General features: G+C 40.9%; 1 long non-coding RNA gene across 1 annotated transcript in view; it reads right to left on the bottom strand.

Moving 5' to 3' along the window:
- Positions 1 to 20,870, bottom strand: part of LOC141548269 (uncharacterized) — a 33,750-nt gene extending 12,880 nt beyond the window's left edge. Inside the window, exons 1-2 of the long non-coding RNA XR_012483878.1 lie at positions 17,200 to 20,870; positions 14,385 to 14,589 (exon numbers count right to left, since the gene is read on the bottom strand). This is a non-coding gene — a long non-coding RNA (uncharacterized LOC141548269). The remainder of the gene's footprint in view (positions 1 to 14,384; positions 14,590 to 17,199) is intronic.
- Positions 20,871 to 20,975: the final 105 nt, after the last annotated feature.

Raw genomic sequence — 20,975 nt, 5'->3', positions numbered from 1 at the left:
AGGCTGCAAAGGTGGGAGAAGAGATGAGTTGTGGAGACTTTCGATGGGCAGACTTGTAAAGGGCTAGAACGGAGCAATGCACTTGGAGAATGGAGCACGTGAGACTAATTGCCAATTGGATGGTTCCATATTAACTTGTTTGAAGGTTGACCCTCCCCAGCTGTTCTGTGCTGACTTGATTGGCGGGACAAAGAGGGGGAAGCGTCGTGTGGGGGAGGAGTAGGAAGAGGAAATTGAGACGCTCACGCTCTTTCTCTCCTGGCGTTGGAGGGAGGAAGGTGTATGTATGGGAAGATTGCTAGACCTAACCCCCTGACCTTGACCATAAAGATCAAGAATAAAGACGTTTAGTGATCCTGACTCCGGCTGATTTCTGGGAAGACGGAGTTCCAGCACAGACTCACTGAGATTTACTTAAAAGGGACACAACAATTAATACAGTTGCTGACTAGAGGATGGACTAGAGTGGGGAAGAGCCCTGAGGCACAGAGAAGTTGGTCTAATGGAAATACTGGTGATCAGGTTTCCACAAACGCTGCAGAGGGGGAAGAGAAGGGATAAACCATCCCGTCGAGCCACCTGCAACCGCTCCCTTTGTAAGTCAAGGCTAACCCCAACTAACCTCCAGTAAGAGGGCCCCTGCTTCAAGCTGGCCAAAACTGGCCAGGGCCAATGGCAAAATGTGAACTTTCTGCAAGCATGCATGCTTCCCGAGCTGCATACATATTAAGCAACACACCCGAGGGCAGGACATGGCTGTTTTTGAATGGGGATGTGTGACCAGGGATGGAGAGCATGTCTAGGAACAACATAACTCACAGCAACACAGAAGAGGCGGGTAGGGAAAGTTGTAAGGCAGAAGGTCTCAGGCCAATCAGAACTGTGAAGGAACCCCCAACCAAAAATTAAACTCGAAATACAAAAATTAAAAGGAGAAATCAATAAAATTGAAAGTAAAAAAACTATTGAATTAATAAATAAAACCAAGAGTTGGTTTTATGAAAAAGCCAATAAAATAGATAAACCTTTGGTAAATTTGATCAAAAAAAAGAAAGAGGAAAATCAAATTGATAGTCTTACAAATGAAAAGGGGGATCTTTCCACCAATGAAGAGGAAATTAGAGAAATAATAAGGAGTTACTTTGCCCAACTTTATGCCAATAAATTTGATAACTTAAGTGAAATGGATGACTTCCTCCAAAAATATAGGCTCCCTAGATTAACAGAGGAGGAGATAAATTGCTTAAATAGTCCCATTTCAGAAAAAGAAATAGAACAAGCTATTAATCAACTCCCCAGGAAAAAATCCCCAGGGCCAGATGGATTCACATGTGAATTCTACCAAACATTTAAAGAACAATTAGCCCCAATGTTATATAAATTATTTGAAAAAATAGGGGATGAAGGAGTCCTACCAAATTCCTTTTATGACACAGACATGGTACTGATACCTAAACCTGGTAGATCGAAAACTGAGAAAGAAAATTATAGACCAATCTCCTTAATGAATATTGATGCTAAAATCTTAAATAAGATATTAGCAAAAAGACTTCAGAAAATTATCTCCAAGATAATACACTATGATCAAGTAGGATTTATTCCAGGAATGCAGGGCTGGTTTAATATTAGGAAAACTATTAATATAATTGACCATATTAATAATCAAATTAATAAGAACCATATGATCATCTCAATAGATGCAGAAAAAGCATTTGACAAAATCCAACATCCATTCCTACTAAAAACTCTTGAGAGTATAGGAATAAATGGATTATTCCTTAGAATAATCAGGAGTATATATTTAAGACCGTCAGTAAGCATAATATGCAATAGAAATAAACTGCAACCTTTCCCAGTAAGATCAGGAGTGAAACAAGGTTGCCCACTATCACCATTACTATTCAATATAGTACTAGAAACGCTAGCCTTGGCAATAAGAGCCGAGAAAGAGATTCAAGGAATTAGAGTAGGAAATGAGGAAATTAAACTATCACTTTTTGCAGATGACATGATGGTATACTTAGAGAACCCCAAAGACTCTGCTAAAAAGCTACTAGAAATAATTCAAAATTTCAGCAAAGTGGCAGGATACAAAATAAATCCACATAAATCCTCGGCATTTTTATATATCACTAACAAAATGCAACAGCAAGAGATACAAAGAGAAATTCCATTCCAAACAAATGTTGAGAGTATAAAATATTTGGGAATCCATCTACCAAAGAAAAGTCAGGAATTATATGAGAAAAATTACAAAACACTTGCCACAAAAATAAAATCAGATTTAAATAATTGGAAAGACATTCAGTGCTCTTGGATAGGCCGAGCGAATATAATAAAGATGACAATACTCCCCAAACTAATCTATTTATTTAGTGCTATACCAATCAGACTCCCAAGAAACTATTTTAATGACCTAGAAAAAATAACAACAAAATTCATATGGAAGAATAAAAGGTCAAGAATTGCAAGGGAACTAATGAAAAAAAACTCAGAGGAAGGTGGTCTAAGTGTACCTGATCTAAAGCTATATTATATAGCAGCAGTCACCAAAACCATTTGGTATTGGCTAAGAAATAGACCGGTAGATCAGTGGAACAGATTAGATACAAAGGACAAAAAAGGGTACATCTATAGCAATCTAATCTTTGACAAACCCAAAGATTCCAACATTAGGGACAAAAATTCATTATTCGGAAAAAACTGTTGGGAAAACTGGAAATTAGTATGGCAGAAATTAGATATGGATCCACACTTAACACCATATCCCAAGATAAGATCAAAATGGGTCCATGATTTAGGCATAAAGAGGGAGATAATAAATAGATTAGAGGAACAGAGGATAGTCTACCTCTCAGACTTGTGGAGGAGGAAGGAATTTATGACCAGAGGAGAACTAGAGATCATTATTGATCACAAAATAGAAGATTTTGATTACATCAAACTAAAAAGTTTCTGTACAAATAATACTAATGCAAACAAGATTAGAAGGGAAGTAACAAATTGGGAAAATATTTTTAAAAACAAAGGTTCTGACAAAGGTCTCATTTCCAAAATATATAGAGAACTGACCATAATTTATAAGAAACCGAACCATTCTCCAAATGGTCAAAGGATATGAACAGACAATTCTCAGAGGAAGAAATTGAAACTATATCCACTCACATGAAAGAGTGTTCCAAATCACTACTGATCAGAGAAATGCAAATTAAGACCACTCTGAGATACCACTACACACCTGTCAGATTGGCTAAGATGACAGGAACAAATAATGACAAATGTTGGAGGGGATGTGGGGAAATTGGGACACTAATACATTGCTGGTGGAGTTGTGAAAGAATCCAGCCATTCTGGAGAGCAATCTGGAATTATGCCCAAAAAGTTATCAAACTGTGCATACCCTTTGACCCAGCAGCGCTACTACTGGGATTATATCCCAAAGAAATACTAAAGAGCGGAAAGAGACATATATGTGCCAAAATGTTTGTAGCAGCTCTTTTTGTTGTAGCTAGAAACTGGAAGATGAATGGATGTCCATCCGTTGGAGAATGGTTGGGTAAATTGTGGTATATGAAGGTTATGGAATATTATTGCTCTGTGAGAAATGACCAACAGGAGGAATACAGAGAGGCCTGGAGAGACTTACATCAACTGATGCTGAGTGAAATGAGCAGAACCAGAAGATCACTGTACACTTCAGCAACAATACTGTATGAGGATGGATTCTGATGGAAGTGGAAATCTTCAACATAAAGAAGATCCAACTCACTTCCAGTTGAGCAATGATGGACAGAAATAACTATACCCAGAGAAGGAACACTGGGAAGTGAATGTAAATTGTTAGCACTACAATCTGTCTGCCCAGGTTGCATGTACCTTCGGATTCTAATGTTTATTGTGCAACAAGAAAATGATATTCACACACATGTATTGTAGCTAGACTATATTGTAACACATGTAAAATGTATGGTATTGCCTGTCGTCGGGGGGAGGGAATAGAGGGAGGGGGGGCAATTTGGAAAAATGAATACAAGGGATAATATTATAAAATATATATATAATAATAATTAAAAAAAAATTTTAAATAAAAAAAAAAAACCTTAAAAAAAAAAAAAAAAAAAAAAAGAACTGTGAAGGGAGGGGGACAACTAACCTTGAGGTAGAAAAGCTTGTTTCCCCTTCTGTATGTACGGACTCATATGGAGTTTCCACACCTGCTTCTGCAGGAGCATTATTCGAAGCTGAAACTGATTCACTCATTTTGGGGTTACTGCACCCTTGTGGGGGTTCAGAATTTTGTTCCCAACATCTGAGCCTCAGGTGATGAGGGCCTGAAATGAGTGGTGGCAGTAACAAGATACAAAGAAGGGGGGACAGAGAGAGATTAGGAAGATAAAATCAAAAGGACTTGATGCTGAAGTAGATATTGGGGGAAAGATGAAAATGAATGAGGAGTCAGAGGTGACCCTTAGGTTGCCACCTTGGGTGACTGGGAAGATGGCGGTGACCTTGACAGCAATGAGAAAGTTCAGAAGGAAGAGTTTAGGTGTAAAGACAATGCAGTCTCTTCTTAACTCTCTGGCTTCATCTCTTAACCCTCAATCCTCCCCCTTGCACCCTCTGCGACCTCTGACCCTGCCATTATCCTCTTCTGGGCACTCTTTTCTCTGCTAGGTTTTGTGACAAAACTCTCTCCCAAATCTCCTCCATATCAGCCTTCTTTGGGGACCTCAAGCCAAGTTATCCTAAAAAATTGTGGGGATATCCCTCAAAGCTGTGTGTTGGACCTCTTCATTTAAGCTCTTTTGTTTGATGATCTCAAGGTGGACAATATGGATCACTATCTACAAAGCACATAGCGCCCACGCAGTTAATTGATATGGACAATAGACTACTGGAATCGGGAAGACCTTCTCTAATGGCCTCACGGCTTGGAACAGAGACCCAAAACTGAGGATTTACAGAAAAGATAACATGCATGTGAACTTTCTTACTATGCAATACAGCAAGTAAGCCGAAAATGAAAGCAACACATGCCCTATGACCACACAGACAGGGATCTGGCCACCTCACTTAAACTGTCTCCAATGTCTAAAAGCTCAGGGAGAATACCTGTGCTTACAATGAGATTGGAGCAGGAAACTTTTATACCATAACGGTAGCATTGGTTAGGAACAGGTAACGAGCACCAGATGTCAGAGGGGAGTCCTTAATCGGACTCAGGTACGGTGAGGAAAATCCTCAGGGTTATCTAACAACATTGGATTCAGGTGGAAGAGTTTTCAAAGAAGGACCAAAAATTGGGGGAGCATCTGAATCGGCAATCAAAGAGTTCAGAAGTGGTGCAAGGCCACTGCAGTCAGCCAAAAGTCATGGCCAGTCAGGGATGGAGGTTCTTCACATGTTTGGCACAAGGTCAGAAGAAGTCAAAGCAATGCAAAAGCACAGGTTGTTATTACATATTCAGGGCTATTCGAATCACCTAGCCTATGTGACAGGCTAATATATATATGAGATAGATATACGATATAATGATCATAATAGCTGCGTTCAAATTCTGCCTCAAAACCACTTACTAACTGTGTGGAACCTGGGCAAGTCATTTCACGTGTCTGCCTGCCTAGGTTTCCTGATCTGTAAAATTTATCTCCCAGGGTAGTTATGCTCATCAAATCACTAAGATTTGTAAAGTTCTTTGCATACCTCAAAGCACTAAGTGAATGTTAGCTGCTGTTATTTACACAAAGTACAAGTTAGTCTTGCTATAGAAGATAGTGAAAGGAATGAAAAAAACCAAAACAAAACATTTCTATTCTTTTTCCTCCCTGAGGCAACTGGGATTAAGTGACTTGCCCAGGGTCACACAGCTAGGAAGCATTAAGTGTCTGAGATCAGATTTGAACTCAGGTCCTCCTGACTTCAGGGCTAGTGCTTTGTCCATTATGCCACCTAGCTGCTCCTCCAACATCTCTATTCTTTATGCTGTGAGAGGGAATGAAATATTCTTAGAAAGAATCAAAAAGAGGATTTTGGCAAAATGGCAAAGCAGATCAGAAAACTGTAGGCTCTCCAAATTTCCTTCACCAAAAAACAAAAACAAAAACAAAAACAACAAAAACAAACAAACAAACAAACAAAAAAACAGAACATCACCTCAGTGTTAATGCAGAGCAGCAGAAACAGAGTTAGAGTCCTAACATAACCTAAGAAGTCCTTGGGAAAGACTCTACACCTCCAGGGATAGATGTTCAGTCTGAGTGGTGTGAACACATTCAAGCCAACTTTGTGGAGTCAACAAACAAATCCTAGGGGTGGCTGGGCTGGAAAGCAGCCTCAGCCTCAGGAACTTTCACCTCAGGGACAGTGTGGGAGTTGGACAGCCGAGTAGGAGAAGACCGAAAGACCCTAAGAACAGCTGTGCTGTCTTGCACAGTACTGGGCTGCACCTATAGAAGGAACTAACAGGACTGGTGAGAGTGGTAACAGTCAGTGGGAGGGGCAGAGACCCTACTGACTGTGGGCACTTGCAGGAGAGTAGAAGGGCAGAGGATAGCTGTAGTTTGCAGCCACCAGAGGGACCAAAAGAGAGCATTTGTGTGTGTGTATGGGGGTGGGGGGCGGCTTTAGCCATGGCTTAGGGGTGAAGTAGAGTGAATAGGACAGAACCCAGGACAGAATGCAGAAAACAACAGCAAAAAGAACCTGAATCCTGCATCATCAATGCCCACAATTTGGGACTACAACTTGATTATGATAACAGCTGCTAAAAACAAAACAAAAATAAGTAAGAAAAGGAGAAAGGACCCAACTATGTTAGCTACTAAGGGGACAGAGAAGCTCTAGATTCAGAGGAAGATAATGGAACTAAAAAAGCTGCTCCCTTTTAAGTAAAAAATGTCAAATGGTCCCAAGCCCAAAAAGATTTCTTAGAAGAACTTAAAAAGATCTTTTAAAATCAAATAAGAGAAATTGAGGAACAATTAGGGGTGGAAAGAGAAATCGAAGAACAATAAGAAGCTTATGAAAAGAAAGTCAACTAACTGGAAATAAAGAATCAAAAACTTAAGGAATAAAATAATTATTTGAAAAGTAAACTTGGGCCAGGGGAAGCTAATGACAGTATAAGACACCGAGGAATAATAAAGCAAAATCGAAAGAATGAAAAAATAGAAGAGAATGTGAAACACACACACACACACACACACACACACACACACACACACACACACACACACACACACACCTGATCTAAAGAGCAAATCAAGGAGAGACAATAATAGTCAAGAAAGACAAGAATAGTCAAACTATCTGAAGGATAGAATATAAAAATCTTGATAAAATATCACAAGAAATTATCAATGAAAATAGCCTGAATTCTAGAACAAGAAGGCAAAGCAGAAATATAAAAAAATCCATCAATCACCACCATAAAGTGATTCCAGGATAACAATTATAGAAATATAAGAGCCAAGTTTCAAAGCTTCCAGGCTAAGGAAAAAATGTTGTAAGCAACAAGAAAAAAACAAAAACAAACAAACAAAAAAAAAGTTAAATACCATGGAGCTACAGTAAGGATTACACAAGATCTAACAATTACTATATTAAAGGACTATTGATCTTGGAATACTATATTTCACAGAGCAAAAGAACTGAAATCAAAGGTCATTTTCACAGCAAAGTTAATTATAATTCTGAATTTTAAAAAGGGACATATAATAAACTGAAAGAACTTCAAGTATCTGTGACAAAAACAGTAGAACTTAATGGAAAATGATATATAGCATCCAGAAGAATTATAAGGTGAATCATTAAAGAGAAATGTTAAGGGACTCAATAAAGTCTTTATTTCTCATATGTGAAAACATGATCAGTACTTTTATGACTGTTACCATTGTTTAGCTTAAAAGAAAGATGGACTGAACTGTATATGATATACAGCTATATAAAACTATGTAGAGAGATAAAAAGGAATAATTATCTCATGCAAATGAGGCATGAAATGAAGAATTCATACAGAAGTAATTGAGGGGACAGTGGGGAGTGCTAGAACCTTACCCTCATTGGAAATGGGTTAACATATTTGGCCAGAAATGTATAAGAAATCAGAGGATTAGGGGAGAGGATAAGGGAGGGATTCTTGGAGTGGTGGTTAGTTTAGGGAGTAGGATGACAAGATAGCTGGTAGAAATAAATTAGAGGTGTGAAGAGGGATAGGGTAAATAGGATAAGAAAAGTAGTGAGGGAAAAATAGGAAGAAGGGAAATATACAAGTAATTATAGCTTAGAATGTGAATGGGATGAATTTAACCATAAAAGGGTTAAAATAGGTTGCAGACTAAAATTCTAAATTCAACAATATCCTGGTTTCAAAAAGCACAACAAAATGACAAAAAAGGTGAAGGGTTGGAGTAAAATTTATTATCTAGAAAAAGCAGTACTAGTAATCATGATCTCAGCTAAAACAGATATAATTAAAAGAGAAAAATGGGGAAACTATGTGTCACCAATATTATTCAATATTGCTTGGGACCATTTAAAATGGTTCAAATATTGTATATGTTATATTATCCAAAAAAAATATAAAATACCTGAGTATACCCACCAAAACACACAAAACTACATGAACACAAATATGGAACATTTCTTTTAATAAATAGTCATTTAAATAATTATAGTAATATTTATTGTTCATGATTAGGTAAAATCAATATACTTAAAAATGAGAATTTACCTAATCAATTTATTCAATGGCATCCCTGTTAAATTACTAAATGTATTTTACTAATAGAAAAAATAATAAAAGGTCACAGGCAAGAACAAAAAGTCATGAATTTCAAAGAAACTAGGGAGAAAAAAAATGTAAAGAAAGGAGATTCAGCAGTATTAGCCCTTAGACTATATTATAAAGTGAGATCATTTTAAATCAAAATTTTCTTGTATAATTAAAACCAATGTAGTCAACAATAGAAGGAATGCAGAAAATTGTGGAAAAAAAACTTTCAAGGAGACAATTTCTCAGAGTGTGATTGTGTTGAAATATTATTGTGGTATAGACAATAATGAACTGGTTGATTTAGAAAAATAAAAAACAAACATGGAAAGACTTGGACATATGAAGGAAGATGCTATTCCTCTTTTATGAGAGATATGATAAATGTTCTTTGTGAGAAATACTGAAAAGTTAGGTTTCCACAAACTGTTGCAAGCTTCAGGGTCACGTAAGATAAAAATTATCACTGACCAATGAGTTTTCAGGAAGAGTAACTAAGCTACAAAAGTCTGATAAAGAGGTCTAAACTAGAAACTGGCTTAAACCAGCCAGGGTCAATGACTGGAAAGAAAGCTTTTCTTTATCGTGCTTAATATTATTGCATATTATCCAACACAACCTGCATAAAATTAGAGCCTTATTAACTGAACATGGAATGCATGACAAGGAATAGAGGACATGCTTATACACATTTAGGGTAAGCATATAATGGGTGAATTAGAAAGACTAATTCAGACTGAAGGGAGTAAACTGCAACAAACCAACGGCATAAAACCCATCTTGCTTCTGTACCCAGTGCTCCTCTTCCTATAGAAGAGCGGACACTGTTTCTGGCCAGAAACATCCAATTCCTCTGAACTGCTATGTAGTAAATTTTCCTTAATACCTGAATTTTAGTGTCGTGTGTTTCTAACAAACGACCTCCAGAGAAAGAGATGACTAGTGGAAATGTGCACAGTATAGTCATACATATGTGTGTATGAGTACATATGCATAAATATGTGCATGCTTATAGATATCTATGTATATGTGTATATATATACATGTATATGTATATATATATATATATATGTTTACACATTAAATTGTATCCTTTTCTAAGGGGTAGCTGGGGGGGAAGAAAGAAAAAAAATAAAAATGTTCACAGCAGATAATAAAAGAAAACCTAGAAGAATGCAAAGAAAAGCTGGGTAGCTTTGAAAATAATGTGTTATATTTATTATATAGGTTTTCTTGAAATGGAAATTATTTTATATTGAATGCTCTCATATTCTGCTGCGTACGGTGAAAGGGTTGTTTTTCTTTTCTTGTTTTTTTTTTTTAAGTTTGAAATGAATAAAAAATTTACAAAAAGAAAAAAAAAAAAAAGAACGAATGAAAGGTTTAAAGGAAGCCATAGAAAAAGGAAAAGGACATGAAGTCATTCTCATGTATATTTAGAGGGTAGAAGAATATGCCATGGGGAAGGAAAGGGACCTCTGAACTTTTGAAACTAATAAAACAGGTCAGAACTGGGCCATCTATTAAGGAAACAGGCTTATGCTCAAAGAAGGATACTTTGCATCTAAAGCTATTATCAGGTGCCATGTCTCTCAGTAAAGGTCAGAATAAAAATAGACTAGATGTGCCGTCTAATGGCTCTCTGCTGAACCATCTGTAGACTTCACATAAACAACAGGGACATAAACTGCTGTCTTCTTGGAGCAGACAACTGAGATGTTACGGAGCACTGGACAGCAACTTCTCATCTAATGAAATGTTGTGTGCTCTACCCAACTCAAACTGACTTCACAGAGCCAGCTGGTCACTTTGCAGCTCGAGCATTTACACCTCAGAAATCAGCTACAAAATGCCACAAACTGGGCTGGCTGGATTTGTTGATTGACTAGGTTGAGCAAAGTGATGGAGAAAGTGTTAAAAACGTAGATTAGGGGTAGCTGGGTCCAAGGGGAGAGAGAATTGGTCTTTAAGTCAGGAGAACCTGAGTTCTAATCAGGAAGACACTTAACACTTTCTAGATGTGTGACTCTGGGCAAGTCACTTAACCCCAATTGCCTAAGCAAAAAAAGAAAAATGCAGATTTAACTTAAATGTGTCCCATGCACTTTTGTTTTTCAGGACAACCAGTTATTGAACATTTATTTACCAGAACTTTCCTTTAACTACTTGTCCACTTCTGAGGCTTTATATAGTAGTAATAAATGACCCCATCAGAAAGAATCTAGAAAAGCATAGCACACTCCCAAGCAAGAAACCATAGATTTTAGGAGAGGTACAAGTGAACTCCCTACTGAAAATTGGGACTTCACAAGAGAAAAACATTTAGAAATTGATTTGCTAAGCAGATGGTGCATGAAGGAAATAAACATTTATTACGTAACTACTATGCAACATTTATAAAAGGGCTCTCATTTGATCCTCACAAAAACCCTGGGAGGTAGGTGCTGTTGTTATACTCATTTTGCCGAAGAGGACAGACAGAGGCAGACAGAGGTGAAGTGACTTGCTCAGAGTCATATAACCTGTTAAATGTCTAAGGCTGGATGGATTTGAACTTGGGTTTTCTTGACTCCAGCCTTAGCACTTTATCCATTGCACCACATAGCTGCTTCTAACCAGCAAGGATATGAAAAAAGGAACTTAGACTTCTGGACTAAAACTTATAAAAATCATGATGTAATATACTTAACAAAAGGCTGTAAAACTATTTTGCATATTTGCATATTCTGCATATTTGTTGCAAAAGTTTTGTTTTTCTCTTTCTTTCCCTTGGGGAGGAATGGGAAAGGTAGGCGTATGGAAGGAGGTCTCACATGCAAACTCCAGGCCCAGTAGACTCCATTTCTATTCTTGGCAAAATTCTGGGAAAACATTATTACATAGATAAGTTGTTCAGAACCTAGAAAGGGAAACAGTGATTACCAAAAGTTAGTAGGATATGATAAAGAATGGGTCATGATATTAAAAACACGGGAGTCAACTTTGCCAAGACAAACCCAGGGACAATATGAACACAATTACAAAATAGTTTTCCACACAGTAAAGACAGATGTAAACAATTGGAGAAGTCAATTGCTTATGGGTAGGGCTGAGCCAATATAATAAAAATGGCATTTCTACTTAAATTAATTTACTCATTAAATAAAGCTAATTTATCTGTTGATTTAATTTGATTCACTGCAACATCAAACTGCCAAAGAATTATTATATAGAGCTAGAAAAAAAAATTTGAGAAAAACAAAAGTGAATTAATAAAAAAAAATGTTAAGGAAGATGGCCTATTGATGGCCTCTGTGTGTGTGTGTGTGTGTGTGTGTGTGTATCACCAAAAAACATTACATAGGCTATAAAATTGTGCATATCCTTTCACCCAGCACACATTGAGGGTTTGTATCCCAAAGAGAACAAAGGAAAAGGGAAAGGGCCTATTTGTACAAAAACATTTATAGCAGCAGTTTTTTGTAGGGCCAAAGAATTAGAAATTGATGGGACGCCATCAATTGGGGAATGGCTGAACAAGTTGTGGTATATGGTTGTGTATATTACTGTACTATAAGAAATGACCATCAGGTTTCAGAAAAACCTGGAAAGATTTACATGACACAAATGGTGTTCCTATAAAAAAAGAACTAGAGGTTATAGTTATCTGCAAACAAAATGGAAGCCTCAAAAGCTAATGCTATTCAAGGTTAATTAAGAAAGACATTTTCCAAATGAGAGACATATACTCTGCCTTGGTCAGGGCACATATGGAGAGTTCAGTTTAGTGCATTATATCTTATAGAAGACAAAAACAAGCTCGGGCTCGTTTCAAAGGCAGCAATCTAACTGGTGAGAGGAACTGGGAATATTTAGACTTGAGAGAGGACTTGAGAAGGACCAAATTTTGGCTGTCTTCAAGTATGTGCAGGGATGTCATTGTGGAAAAGAGATGAAAATTCAGTCTGGTTCACCTCAAACAGCACAACTAGATAAAATAGGTGAAATTTCAGAGGGATTGTTTTAGGCCTGGTAAAAACACAAAGCTTTTTAATCCTTTTGAATTGGGCCCAAATGGAATGGACTCCCTTTCACTCAAGCAAATTACCTCCATGGGGTATTTTTGAGAAAGGATCAAGAATGATCCGGTAGGGATCTTCTAGCGAGATGGCTTTTGACCAAAACAAGATTTTTGTTACTGACCAGAAAGATCATGGAAGAGGATGTGCCCTAAATAACTTACGTGCCATATGGGTGTGGGAGAAATTATAGATGTAACCAACAATAAAGTGGTTTTTCTGCATTTAGCTCTATCTTGTTCTGTGGCTGCTACTTCTCCTATCCTACTGTGACACTTGAGGTTTAAATAATTACCAGTATTTAAACAGCTCATCTCCAGGTTTAAAAAGTTCCTTAAAAATATAACACGGCCTGAATTCATATCTTCTAACCTGTGCTTTTGCTACAGAGATTTGTCTGTTACGGAGTTTACATTTTTACCCACTATTATCTTTGATTAGCACATTAAGACCTGATGTGCCTAAAGGTCACTGGGCCTAAATGGTTTTGGTTTTTTTCCTTTTTCTCACGGTGATATCAGAAGATTTGAAGTAATACCAGGCACCACATGTGTCAAGTGCCTACTGAGTACTGGGTTCCATGCTAAGTCCTGAGAATATGAACATGAAAAAGGGGAAGAGAAAGACAGTCCCTTCCATAGGGGATAGCCTAGGGGGAAATACAGCAGTAATCCTGAGGTCTCCTCACCTTAGAGTGCTATTGTTCCAACAATCTGTCCTAAAGTCCTTAGGGCGGTCCCACACACGCTGCTGACTTTCAGATGGACCATCTGCTGGGCAGATTCCCAAGACAATAATGAACAGACCCCCACTCAAACCTACCTGTACACTCTACTCAAAGTGTCCTATAAATCTCCTTGCTCCTGGCTCTTTGCTAAATGCATTTGGAACTCAGCCCACATCAATTGGCATTACAATTACAATAAACTTTGCCCCTTAATTTGGAGATGGCTTTGAGCCTTGAGACACCTCCTAACATGGGTCTGTGACCCCTCACTTTTTGGGGTCCCTTCTCCGTCTGGTGGCCGGATATAGGGAGTCCAGCCTCCCCTGGCTTGACATCTTGGCAGATTCTCAGGGGTTTGAGAACAACGGGGGAGGAGTCTGTCACGTGAAGAGTCCAAGAAAAGTTCCTGAAACATTGGGGATAATTGCAGGAATTTAGCCCATTCTGGGAGAAAAGCAAAAGGCAAAACGAGGTAAACAGCAACTTTTGGCCAACCTTTCCCTGGCTCCCGACTGGTCCGGGGTCCCCTTCTGCTCCTTGGGGAAAGCACCCCGAAGGCACTAGGGACCCTCTCCACGAGCCCGATCACTCAGCAAGCTCCACTCCCAGAGTCCCGGGTGTATCTCAGTGGGGGGAAGTGCTGCGAAGAGCCATAAACCCGAGTCCCTCTGGCTGCTAACTGCGCTCACCTGGGATCAGATTAAGAACGCTAAAGGGCTGTAGTGAAACTCTAGACACGGGGAAGCAGCAACAGCCGTGGGGAACCCACGCAACCTGGCCCTGAGAGCCCAGCTGGGCAGCGGGCGTGGGGCCCGGCACCCGAACTTACCGTCAAAGGGAAGTCCCGGCACCAGTCCCCCCTCCGGCCGCGGGCTCTGTGGGAAGGATCGGGGCGGCAGCCCCAGCATGGCAGTGTGAGGGGAGAAAGCCAGTCCGCCTGTGCACTGGGCTAGGCCGCCATTGTCCGTTTCAGTCACCGCCGATGCGTGTTAGCTAGGTGATTATGGCAACTTCCGTGATCTCTGGCCAGTTTTCTGATTTGGAAAGAGAAAGGATAATTGTGAAGGTCACATGACTGCAAAAGTCCTTAGCGCCAAACATGCTACATGAAGGTTGACTGCTTTATGAGATAGAATTGCTTCTTATTTGATAACTTTCCTGAGGCTTTTCGATGTGAGCAACAAACCGTGTCAAGCTAAATGATTTCTAAACTTGCTCTTTGAAATATCGGAGCAAAAGCGATTTCAAAGGAGCTCGAAGAAAAGCCCACTACAGGGATATAGACGTTACAATCTACTTGCATTCATGGTGGTAACAAGATTGAAGGATTTGGGAATTTCAGGAAACCAGAAAAGCAGTTCGCTGCTGCTTTAAAAACTCTGGGGACCCTGACCCTAACCCTAACCCAAACCGCCTGCTTTTGCGTTATCTAGAGTCAGACTTCTGAGGGCCCTGGCAGTAAAGACTGGCCCCTGAACCCCTCCCTGGCTCACAAAGGAGAAACGGGCTGGCTGAATTGGACAATAACCAGATGGCAGTTCAGTTTGTCTGGAAGATTGAATGAGAATCCAGGGAATCTCATGAACTCAAGTCCATTTTAAAATCTGTTCCATCTCAATTTTAAGAATCGTCTTGTTTTCTCCCCAAAACAAAAGGGAAACTTACTTAAAGGAGTAGGAAATAGTGAAGACTCTTTGGCTATGAGGAAAATTCTAAGATTGTTAACTAAGTTATTTGGAGTTATTGCCATCACGTTAAAGCCCAAACCGGTCATTTCCGTGTGTGGAACGAGAGGGAGGAGGTGAAAGCCTTCTCAGTTCACCTCCACGTAGGAAGCGTGCAGAGGCTTTTCCCCTTCACAGGAGGGGGGTGTCGAACAGCACAGCCCACGAGAACACAGAGTAGTTGGGGTGGGCCACACCGAGCTCAGCCCTTCCCCGGGGTCCCTGTCCTCTCCCCTTCGTCGGTAAGTTTGCCAGTTGCCATCAGGGTGAGCATCATCAGCCCTGAGAACTGAGCCTGTTCAGGATGGAGAGCTCCTAAAACAGAAATGTGTTTACTGGAATCTCTCCAAGCCTGTTTCACCATTGATCCTTGGCGCAGGATAAGTTTAAACATACAAAATGCTCAACAAAATCTCCTCTAGGTTGGAGTCCTGGTCAACTCTTACAATGAAGCAGCCAGCTCTAAGCTGGGACGGCAGACTTTGCTGTGAGGGAGAAAAGCTCTTGGGCTGGTCCTGATGTGCTTGTGGGTTTTGACTCTGCCCGATCATGAAGTTGGTAACTGCCATTCGAGAGAGATGCCATAAGTTCCTCAGCGGGACGCCTTCCTGAACTGTCACAGGGGTGCGTCTCATCGGGGCAAGAGCCGGAGGGACAGACTCAGCCTCTGCTCTAGGTGGGAGCCTTCTGACTCAGTTTCCCAGCTCTGTTTCTTTGTTTCCCACGTGCTTATTCCCGAGGCTGGCTGTGAGGGGAATCGTTACCACAGGACTGGCTGCCAATCAGAACTAAGGATGCCTTATCCTGTCAGATGTGTGCTCACGTGTGGTGATGCTTTTATAATCATGTCCCTGCTTTTCCTCTTCTAGCAAATCTCCACAACCAGAGCAAGTATCCCGGGGGATACATGATGGTTTCCTACTTCAGATCTTAAAAGATGCTTTCTTTTGTATATCATTGAATAAAGTCACAATTTCTTTTTGCCTTTAAAGGGAAAAATCCAGGGGAACGTAAATCCACCAATGCACGTGGCCAGTCCCACCTCAGGGCTCCCATGACGGCCCCCACATATTTGGACAGGCCCTGGATACCCCAAATATGGATGATATCTGGACCTGCACCCCCCCAGAGGCTTCTCTGGCTGCAGCCATACAAACCCCTAACTTCTTCTCCCCACCTCCCAGGGCTATGGAGTTTCTTTGTCTAGAGGCCCACATTGCCCATCAGTCTCTTGAGACCCTGAAAGCTAAACGGATCTCTCCTCCACCTTAGCCCTCCCTAGAGCCTTTTATGAAAGCCAGGTCCAGGTCCTAGGGGTCTCAGTCCCTGGGACCCGATTCCGGACCCCCTTGCTTCCTTCTCAAAGAAACTCGGTGTCTCTGGGGTGACCCTCCTGCCCCAGCCCTTCTGATTGAGGAAGCCCCCTATCTCCCCCCCCCTGGGCTAACCACTGGAGGTTCTAACTCCCCATGAGGTTCAGAACCAGAGTTTTACTATTGGGGAAAGGACACCAGAAGGGGCATTCACTTCAGGCCAGGGGAAACAGGTTGGCAGGTTCAGCTGCCCATGCTGCTCCTTGTTTGCACCCGACCATGGCACCTTTCAGGCCCCGATTCCTGCACTCTCATGCAGCACCCAGGAACAAGCCCTTGCTAAAGAATGGGGTAAACCCTTTTCCCTTCCTGCTGGTCTCCAACCCCCTCGGACCAATTTCTGATCCAGCTGGTGGAAACATCTCCTTGGCTTAAACTTTTTTCCTTGGGGAAAATGCTCTCCAATCCCTCGTGGAAACTATTTTCACTGCCCCCAAGCTGGGAGAGACAATTCAACAGGTCTGCCAGGCCTGCCCAGTTTGTGCCCAAGTAAATCTTGAAAAGGGCTTTTAATCTTCCCATGTCCAGGGGAGGGGTATATACATACCTGGGGGAGGACTGGCAGATGGATTTTACACACATGCCCCTTTGCAGGAACTTCAAACTGCTTTTTTTCCCCTGTCACCTTTACTAATTGGGGAAAAACCTTCCCTTGGATGCCTGAAAAGGATCAGAGATTTGGCTAAAGGAGATCAAACTCATGATTAATGATCATCTCTACTCTGCCTGTCATCCAATGCTTAACGCCTTTGAAGCATCATGGTGCTTGCACCCTAGATCACCTGAGCACTCCTTTCACTGGGCATAACACCACTGTCCCACCCACTGACCCTGTGCCTTTGGGGAGACAAAGGCAGGGAAATGGGGAAAATGCTCTTTGGTATTTACCCTAGGAAAAGATGTCTGGATGAGAGACGTTCATGATAGCCTCATCTACCCGCCCCAGTCTTCCTCTGGGAGGGTTCCTGGTCACTGTCCCTAGGAACCCCCATATCAACTGTGGTTTTGGTCTTTTGCTCATTTTTGGCTCCTGCATGTCTGATCTACTTGTGAAACTTGTTTCTTCAGGACTCCAAGCCATGAACTTCCAGCTACTTGGTCACCCTGAATATCACTCGATACCGGATTCTGACACTCAGGAACTCATGGATGCAGCTGCCCATCTACAAGCCACGTGTGTCCCCTCCCCTCCCACTGGGCAGGGCATGTTCTAAACCCACTCCTCAGCTCTACTCATGGGCCATAAAATTTGCCTATCCATGACATGAAGCACTGTAAAAATTTGGCTCCTTGCTCCTGGTTCTTTGCTAAATCCTTTTGGAACTTGGCCCGCTTAGCGTTACAATTACAGTAAACGTTGCCCCTTGACTAGGAGATGGCATCAAGCCTGCAAATTCTTTTGAGACACTTCATGAAACCAGTCTGTGACCCTCAACTTCTTGGGGTTCTTTCTGAACTTCAACATCTTATCCCTTTGAAGAACTCACAACAATGGAAAAAGACAACATACAAAAGGAAAGTGAAAGGGATAAGGGGAAAGTACCCCTCAAAAGTATGATGGAGAAGTCCAAAGGAGTACAGCTCAGTGGGAAATGAGGAAATTGCTGGCCTGAGTCTCTTCTTCAAATGGAAGTTCTAGGAGGAGCTCTCCACTCTCCACAAAAAGGAAGGTGAGCCTGGCAAAGAGGGCACTGATGACATAAGTGCCAGGACTGAAGTGAAAATAAAGGAAGTAGATACATGCCACTAATCAACAAAGTACCATTCAAAATCTGCAGACAGTTCCCATCCTGTCTCCCAACAAAACCCCCTAAGGCTGAAAACTCCAGACACATATTATTTAAATTTAACAACTGCACTGAGGGACAACAAAAATCATCCAATTGAAAGGAAATTCAAGTGACACAAGACTACACCCACCAGAAAATACAAAAGTGGGGGAAAGGAAGGGAAGAGAACAAGCATTCATTAAGCACAGATTGTGTTCCCGGAAACTATGCTAAGCTCTTTTGTACAAATATAATCTAATTTGATCTTCAGAATGATCCTTGGAGTTTGGTGCTGCTATTATTCCCATTTTACAGATGAGGAAACTGAGGCAGGCAATAGGTGAAGTATCTGCCCAGAGTCATATAGCTAAGAAAGTGTCTAAGGCGGTTCCTCTTCCTGACTCCACGTTCAGCAATCTATGGACATAGCTGCCTAGGACTTGTTCTTTCTTAGAGGGAGTAGAATAATGGGTTCCCAAGAGAACTGGAGTTCAAAATGTGGCCCACCCTGCAAATCTAAGCCTGAGGATAAACAAACAAATGTATGTTGTAGGGCCAGGAATTCCCCAACCAAGGGAACTCCAAGCCTCTCCCTCCCCACCCTCAAGCAAGGACCAAACTAGTTGGACCAAAGAAAGAAGCAGGGAGCTCAATTATAATTATATAAGTGATTTAATAATCATAATGAGTGACTTACATAGAAAGTGTCTGTGGGCAGTGGCCAGACTATTCAATGGATCTCCAAAAAGACCTCTAAAAAGTTCCTTGGTAATTATAGAAATCAAACAAAGAGAGAAGAAGCTACGTATGTCATTAGGATTTGCAGTATGCTCAGCAAGCAGTTCAAATTTGGGGCCTGGGTCCCAGGGCTTGGGTGAGTGTCCAGATATTCAAGGTTATGTGGAAGGAACAGTGAAGGTTGTGTTCTGGTTGCTATATGCTTATTATGGCTTACAGCTCAATAGGGACCTCACAAGACCACGTGCTGGTCAGTCTGAATAAGTTCCCAGACACTCACAAGGTTCTTTGCTAAACACAGTGTTTCCTCCCTCCAAGAATGGCTTTCACTCCCGTAGTATGGCTTTTACCAATCAGGACCCCACAGATGTCCAATGCTACAGGCAAATTAAAAATATTTTTACATAGAAAACCAAACCTAAAGACATATTTGCTTCTCAAACACTCTTGACAACAGAAACACATGAAGGGCAGACAAATACACAACCAAGGAGCACAAGACAACAACAGAAAAGTAAAAACAGAATGACTATTAAGAAACTACTTTGTAAATGTACATGAACAGAAGGCAGAGCCAAGAGGATGGAGTGACAGGGAATATTTTTGCCTGAGTCACCCAGCATTCTTCTTCTACAAGAACTTAAAAAATACACTAGTCAGAATTCTGGTGGAAGAACTCAGAAAAAGTCATAGGGAGTCATTTTTCTAGGACTGAGCAGCTTAGTGAGACAGACAGAAATGTCTGAAAGAGAGTTAAGACCTAACAGTATGGTTCTGATTCCTGGAGCAGAGAGATGATTCAGTAGTAACCTTTCCCTCAGTACCATGAGCCTGCGAAAGGATAATCAGGGCAGAAATCCCAGACTAAAGAGGAGTCAGAAGTCTAGTCATTCCGAACCTGGAGAGCCTCCCAATAGGCTAAGAGGTACTGAGTCCAGCAGTTGTCTGCTATAACTCCCAACCAAGGACAAGTCAATAAACTCAAACCTGGGTCAGGAACCAGCACAGCTCAGACCAGGAGGGCAAGGAGCAGATCTAGACCCAGATCTCACCAGAGCCATGAAAGCAGCAGAAAGCTAGAAGATGGCAGAAGCCCAGGCCACACATTCCCTTACCTTAGATGCCACCAGAGTACACAGAGCCAAGTCTTAACATTGAGTCCAGATTCAGAAAGGAATGTGGAAAGATGAACAAGCACAGAAAAGACACCTGACCATAAAGAGCTTCTATGGTGATGGGGAAGCTCAAGATACAAATTCAGAAAATGGTTACTTGAGAACTTCAATAAGTGGTTAAAACCTAGGGGGCATAGTGGATAGAGCACCAGCCCTGAAGTCAAGAGGCTCTGAGTTCAAATCTGGCCTCAGACACTTAATACTTCCTAGCTGTGTGACCCTGAGCAAGTCACTTAACCCCAATTGCCTCAGCAAAAATAAACACATAAGCAAAACCAAAGGAAAAATGTAACTGGGACATGAGTCCAACAAGAATTCCTAGAAAAGGTTTTCTGGTTTGTTTTGTTTTTCAAATGAGCAAAAGAGATTTGAAAAATCAAATCATAGGGGAAAAATTAATAGCATGGAAAAAAGAGGTCTAAAACCTTACTGGAGGGAGCAGCTAGGTGGCGCAGTGGATAGAGCATCAGCCCTGAAGTCGGGAGGACCTGAGTTCAAATTTGATCTCAGACATTTAACACTTCCTAGCTGTGTGACCCTGGGCAAGTCACTTAACCCCAGCCTTAGGGGGAAAAAAAAAAAAAAAAACCTTACCGGAAAAAAAATAGTTCCTTGAAAATAAAAAATTAGCCAAATAATAG

The sequence above is a fragment of the Sminthopsis crassicaudata genome, chromosome X (assembly GCF_048593235.1).
Source record: "Sminthopsis crassicaudata isolate SCR6 chromosome X, ASM4859323v1, whole genome shotgun sequence".
Classification (NCBI taxonomy): domain Eukaryota; kingdom Metazoa; phylum Chordata; class Mammalia; order Dasyuromorphia; family Dasyuridae; genus Sminthopsis; species Sminthopsis crassicaudata.
This window is presented reverse-complemented; position numbering and strand designations above follow the sequence as displayed.